The following is a 7,416-nucleotide window of genomic DNA, read 5'->3' as shown; positions in this document are numbered from 1 at the left end:
CAATACATGGTGCATAGTAGACCTGCCTCGAGGGAAAGTTCCTATTGGGTGTAAATGGGTATTCAAAGTTAAGTATATGTCCAATAGTGAGGTGGAGAGGTATAAGTCCAGATTGGTAGCTAAAGGCTACAACCAATAATAAGGGTTAGACTACACAGAAACTTTCTCACCAGTAACCAAAATGATTACTGTGAGAGCTGTAGTTGTTATAGCTGTTGCTTCCAGTTGGTATATTTTCCAAATGGATGTACATAATGCATTCTTGCAGGGTGACTTAGTGGAGGAGGTTTACATACACATTCCAGATGGCATTTCAAGTGAGGGAAAGTGTTAGAAGGTGTGTAAATTGCACAAGTCCTTGTATGGGCTGAAGCAGGCACCTAGACAATGGAACCTCAAACTGACAGAAGCACTTTTAGTTATGGAATTTGTACAAAGTCATTATGACTACTCCCTCTTTACTAAGAAGATAGGGACATAACTGGTAATTGTTCTAGTGTATGTGGATGACTTGTTGATCACAGACAACAATCTACATCTTATCACACAAGTCAGAAAAGAGCTACAGGAAAGATTCAAAATGAAGGATTTGGGAGAGCTGAAGTACTTTCTTGGAATTGAATTCTCATGATCTCATAGAGGTATCTTGATGTGCCAAAGAAAGTATGTCTTAGAACTGATTTCTGAACTTGGCCTAGCAGGTGGAAAACCAGTGTGCACACCTCTTGAGTTTAATCATAAGCTCACTGCTGTTGAGTTTGATCAAGAAGTAAAGAACAATGCTTTTGAAGATATAATACTTGAAGATAAAGGCAGCTATCATAGGTTGATAGGAAGATTATTGTACTTAACCATGACAAGGCTAGACATAGCCTTTGTAGTACACATGCTCAGTCAATATATGCATGCACTTAAAGTTTCTCACATGGATATTGCAAGAAGAGTAGTAAGGTACATTAAGTCCACACCAGGACTTGGACTCTTTATGCCTACTGGTAGCTGCAAACACCTTGTAGCTTACTGTGATTCTGATTGGGGAGCATGTGTGGAGTCTAGAAGATTAATTACTGGATATGTGGTAAAGTTTGGTAGTGCACCTGATCTCCTGGAAATCAAAAAAATAAGGGACAGTGTCCAGGAGCTCAGCTGAGGCAGAATTTAGAAGTATGACAACCACAGTAGCTAAAATTGTGTGGCTAGTTGGACTATTCGGAGAACTAGGAGTGGATGTCAAACTACTTGTGCCATTGCATTGTGACTGCAAAGCAGCCATCCAAATTGTTGCACATCCAATCTTTCATGAGAGAACTAAACATATAGATATTGATTGTCACTTTGTAAGGGAGAAACTTGTGCAAGGACTAATTCAAACAAAACATGTAGGGACAATAGAGCAAGTTGCAGACTTATTAACAAAGGCACTATGCAAACCACAACATGACTACTTACTAAGCAAACTGGGAATGAAGAATGTATTTCATCCCTCAACTTGAGGGGGAGCGTTGAGGACTGTGGGTCCCATGTATTTAAGTGTACAGTTAGCTAGTAGGTAGTAGTTATAACTACTTAGTGAAGTAGCAATGTAGTTAGTGGTTAATTTCTATAAGTTGGAGTACTTACACTGTTAAAAGTGAGTTGTACATTTTCATACTTTAAGATATTGGAGTAATGGTTCTTCTTCTCCATTTTACTCTTCTCTCTATCTGTTCTGTTATTTCTGCCAGAGCCAGAGCTCTTCAACAGCGTACTTCAATGCTATCCGCATTCGGGTGAATTCTCAGATAAATGCCCTTTCACCATTCTTATTTCATGGGACATATTCAAGAGTTGTAATTAAAAAGATAAATAGAAGGGGAAAGAATATGATCGGAGCAAAAGATGGAGAGACGAAAGACGACCAATGAGTTTTTCCAGCGCAGTATTCCAGACGCAATTTGATACAAACTTGGGGAAGGAAGAAGAGGGAGAAAAATTGGGTAAGATTGAAGTCTAATACACTATTTTATATAAATGGTAAATTGTATATGCTAATATAATTAAGTGATAACTTGTTTAGAAAGAATTAATAAATTTATAATATAGTATAAATAGATAAAAATCTCTATATGATAATGTCATGAATTTTGATCACTTTACAGTTTCATGATAAACGGACTTAGAGAATATCTATGTGAAGATGTTTTCCCGCCTTTCTTTGCTATTTCACGGTTTAATTGTCGTAACTACTCCATTAATTATACAATGGTATAAAAAACTTTATCAGTAAATAATACTTAGTACTTTCATCGTATCATCTTTCATCACGAGTATGTGGTGTCAGCTAATGCGTGATAACTGATAAGTTTACCATGTCAAGATAAATATAGTGGAATTTAGTACACGTTAAAAAAAATATTTAAAAAAAACCCAATCAATTTAACATGTCAACAACAGTTTGCTAAAGTGGTCTAGGTGTCAAGATTATCAAAATCCTACATTCTAACCTCCCTTAAAGTAGGGTAATTTATCTATGTATTTATCATCTTATTCGATAACGGTTGATTGTCTTTTGCTTGCTTTAGCTATGAAATTATTTCATCTAATCGGGAAAATTCTCGAATTGTAGGGTCTTGAAAATATTTAATTTTTAATTTTCCTAATAGTGAATTTATTTTTATTTTTACTATATAGAAGAGGGAATAAGCAGGCAGCAGGTCAACATATCTGCTTGGGATATCAAGGATAGTTTGGTTATTTTCTTTAAATGGCGTAGTATAATTGGTCAAAAAGAATCATACTATAGTTACTGTATATATATTTTAAGTGTCTTCACTAAATAATCCTTTGCTTATGTCACCATCCATCACTACACATTTTTAATACAATATCTGCTGTCTTAACATTATACTCTCACGTGGACACCACATTCCGGCCCCACTCAAATCATATCTCATCTCTGCCTTACACATTTGTCAAGGCAATTGCACCCTTTCATATGGAGTACTATATATTTGGGTCCTGCTTGTGTATTTGAAGTTTATTCACGGGCCTTTTGAATAGAATAATTAACTCCTCGATATAGATAATTACATTATATTATTTTTATTTGTCATGCTTAGATTAATCAATAAATAAAATATACTATATTACTTCATCCGTTTTAATTTAGATAACACATTTCGCTTACCGATAATCAAATTGTGTGATATTTGATCAATATTATAAAAAAATATAATCATATTGACATGAGAAAAATTACAACTTTTCAATTTAAATAACACATTTCGCTTACCGATAATCAAATTGTGTGAAGTTTGACCAACATTATAAAAAAATGTAATCATATTGACATGAGAAAAATTACAACTTATAGTATTTTTCGTATAGTTATTCAATATCTAAAATTTAATTTTAAAATATTGAGTTGAACTAATTCAATTTAGCTTCAAAAATTATAATTAAGTGATAGCTATGTATTCAAAAAAAATATTCCAATACTAAAGAAATATAATAATAATTGGATTAAGAGAAAACAAGGAGATCCATGTGATTGCAATTACAGCCTAAGACGTGGAGTACAGTTTGACAGCTCTTAAGTTAGCTGCATCCGGTTGTAAAATGGGTCAAGAGGGTATTACACATTAGCTCTTATAGACACGTATTACTGCTTTCTTCTATGTTTGACACGTGGTTACTACAACATAAAATTTTTGTCGCTATACTGCTCTCTGCTTACTCTCATAGTTACCACTGCTGCTCCGTTGGGAAATTCTGACATCTCCGAGTTTACTTTACCGCTTGCACATATGTGGACTACTTTTTCCAAATTTTTTCGATTTGGCGCATATACAATAAAGGTCTGACTATCGACGTTATTTAGATTTAAGATTCAGTTTGTTTTCAGTCTGAAGAATGTTTCATTCTCATATTTTGAACTTGTATAGAAGATTTTTTTGTCTAAAATTTTAAGCTAATTGGTGATAAGTTGTTGCGCTCGCTTTTGTGCGTCTTTAACTTGCTCTTTTTCAGGCTTAGTCTTAATTTTCATCTGTTTAACCTCTATCAAACTGCAGTAAAAATGGATTTGAGTTTGTTATTATATAAACTGCATTTGGGTTTGCACTAGAAGTGTTTGAAAAATTGCCAGAAAAAAACTACCTAATTTTTCTTGTTATGATGTTTCAATAAATGTTAGCTCACACCTTTAACTGATTTAAATGTGTGGTCTAAATTTACCAAAATAGCTTTTGCTGTCATTTCTTCTGATCAATTATATATAAATAAGAATATCTAAACTTCATAATGGCCATAAAAAGTTGCAGACTGTAAATTCTGTTCAATCCTTATGGCCTCACTTGATTGCTCAGGTAATTTTGAAATTTGACACTGGGCTATCAACTAAATGTTATTGTGAAATATGGATATTTTATTTATCTGTTAGTAGTTAAAATATTAATTATCCAATTTTTATCGTTGTTCGTTTTTGCCCCTAAGACTTGGTAGAACTAAGAAGGCCTTTATGCACAAATTTTGGTTTCAACGGATTTATAGATTTTCTATTCAATTGGCATCCAAAGTTTAATTTTTAATTTTGTTGTACAAGCATCCAAAGTTCAATTCGTCTACAAACATAAGACTTATTGGAGAGAGATTTCACCATATCTCTAAACTTCCCATCTTTCTTGGCTATGGCTTCAATCCTATTAGATAAAAGTTACTTTTTAGCATTTGAATTAATTTTAAAATGTACAGTGAAGAAACAAAAGAGTAAAAAGGAAGTTTCATTTAGTGTCTTACATAAAAAATGATGGTTAACGTGTTATACTTCTTTGATCATGTGTACTTTTGATTCTCAATGCCAAGGAAAAAATTATGCCGTGATATTTGTCTGTCTTTCAAAATGATGTTTGGTTTTAGACTATACGTCATTTTAGTTTGTTTTCATTTAATAAAAGAAAAAGTTTGATTAGTATATACACCAAAAAGAATTGTGCTGCATATAGAAGAAGCCTAAGCTATTAAATGCATAGAAAGTCTCTTATACGCATAAATAGGTAATGCATTGTAATGATTTGTTTTACATGATTGTAGTATAAGAGTAAGTATGCTATTTAAAAGGGCATGTTATCGCATGAAACACCTATAAGAATCTTATAGTATGTGACATCTAAATATATTGTTATCTTTTTGTCGAAACTTCTTATGAAAGAACTCAAAGTGATTTAACTATTACAAGTGTTAAATTTTTGAAGATTAAGTATGTTTCATACTGGTAACCATTTTGTGCTTTTACTTTGTGTTTCATATTTTTCCAAGCAAGTAAAGAATATTTTCGTAGCCTTTGATCTCTCAAATTGACTTTGGAACCTTATAATTTATATTTGCAGGTCGATGCTGTCATGGTAAGAAAACTGTGACTCTTTTCATCCTCAAGCTTTCATCATAAGTATTTAACTCGTAGAATTGTATTTAATTTTTATAGGCAGAATGCACCATGGATTACAACTTATGGAGATTTCATGGCACATTGATAATGCATTGTTAGGAGAACAGGCAAGTTGCAGATCCTGGATGAATTGGCAAAAAAAAAAAAAAAAAAATTGGCTAGATCCAATATCACATAAGTGGACTTGAAGGTAACAGTAGCTTGGAACAGACCATTTCTTGAAAATCATTTGACATACTTTAGCTAATAATTAGTTCTTCCTGAAGTCTCATGTGGATTGTTTTTCATCATCATCATGTAATTAGGATGCTTTACCTGCCATTTGGGATTATAGCACTGGAGGTGCTCTCTATAGTAGTAAGATAACTTTCTTCTAAACTTTTCTGGCAAAACATGGGTAGTGCGTGTTTCACCGCTCAATTTTTTTAAATAATTTTTTTCTTTACGTACATATATTCAACGAAGTTTATATTGGTGGAGTTATTTAGTTTGTAAAGATTCGTTGAAACTTTAGATTAATTAATTTTTATTTAAGCATTTAAGATTAATCTCGCAAATAGCTTATACTTCCCTTTATAACCACAGCTAATACCAAGTGGAGGTGCAGACCTGCAATTTAACTGCTTCCTTCAGCTACATGGGATAAAGGTAAAATAACTTGCTGGGTATTGTTGTATTTACCATAGATATAATTGATATAATGGTTTTCCAACTCAGATGGGTACGCGCGCTATACCTGATATAACTTTACGTTCTCATAACGTTGCATAAGAATATAAGGAATGAAACCAAAGACATAGTCTGCTTGGCTATGTGCTAACCTTTACATAGCCTACTTGGTTTTGTTAAAGTAATATTAACCGAATTACATTAGTGATGTTATCTATTGAGCATTACATTTGCTATTTTTAACTCTTTTGTTGGCTTTCGTCGTTCCGTGTACATTTTTACTATGTTGGAAAATGATGAAATTTCAAAAACCATGCTAATTTCATTCGATGATACTGGAATAACATTGTTCTGTGACATGAATCATAAATATTTGGTTCTTCATTAGGGTACTATCGTAATTTTAGCTAAACGTATAAGTTATGCCAAGGTTATTGATACCTCAACTTGATATAAAAATCCATCAAATTATCTAATATGCTAAATCACTTCTCTTCCGTCTTAGCAAGTATATTTGTATAATTTTCTGAAATGCGCCTATTTTAGCCAAATAGTAAATTTTGGCATATAGGTTTCAATAGGTACCTAAAGTTTTAAAAAAATCTTTTGGAACCTATATGCCAAAAACACACTAAATTTCAAGATGCAGAAATTGAAGTGATCACAAGAATTTTATACATCAAAATGATGACTGGAAAGCTATTTTTTACACTAAGGTATAAATTAGGTATTTCCACAATCACTGTAATATGCTATGCCATGATTTAGGACTCAGGAACATATCATTTAGTAGGCTTATATTAGTTTCTCAATGCTTTCTTAGTTGATGGTGATTTCTCAAATTTGCTGGTAACCAAAATCATGGAGTCTTGTTCATACTACTCAAAGCTATTACTACAAAGAATATGTTGTAGTTGTTGTTTCTTGCTTCTTGAAGTCAGAGAATTACTATGTAAAGGAATCTTCACTTTTTCGTCTTTGATAAATATTGTACACAAAATAATATATTTTATGGTAAAGTTAGTATTTTACATCAAAAACCATTCTCTCTTATAAGATGTAATAGTTTAGTAGTGTTCCATTTCTCTACACAAGCTCATTTCTTGGAGATATCTGTCACTATATCCTTTGTTACAATAGTATAACTTTGTTCACGTTGGGCTCGGGTAAAGCCCGGGCTACTCTCACTAGTATATATATATATATATATATATATTAGTTATAGTAACAAATAAATGAGAAGAGCTCATAAAAAATACTAAAAGCTTTGAATATAAAGAAATAAAAAAGAAAATTTTCAATATTCCAATACTAAAGAAATA

At 32.3% G+C, this 7,416-nt stretch overlaps 1 long non-coding RNA gene across 2 annotated transcripts; it reads left to right on the top strand.

Moving 5' to 3' along the window:
* The first annotated feature begins 1,612 nt into the window (after positions 1–1,612).
* LOC107796001 (uncharacterized) lies at positions 1,613–7,138 on the top strand. Of its 2 annotated transcripts, XR_012699732.1 has the most exons (4): positions 1,613–1,976; positions 5,367–5,381; positions 5,462–5,615; positions 5,731–7,138. It is a non-coding gene; the product is annotated as an uncharacterized LOC107796001 (long non-coding RNA). The 2 variants fall into 2 exon arrangements; XR_001650292.2 differs by having other exon boundaries at positions 5,462–7,138.
* Positions 7,139–7,416: the final 278 nt, after the last annotated feature.

This window comes from Nicotiana tabacum, chromosome 2, assembly GCF_000715075.1.
Source record: "Nicotiana tabacum cultivar K326 chromosome 2, ASM71507v2, whole genome shotgun sequence".
Classification (NCBI taxonomy): domain Eukaryota; kingdom Viridiplantae; phylum Streptophyta; class Magnoliopsida; order Solanales; family Solanaceae; genus Nicotiana; species Nicotiana tabacum.
Note: the sequence above shows the minus strand (reverse complement) of the source record. Positions and strands in the feature narration are given on the sequence as shown.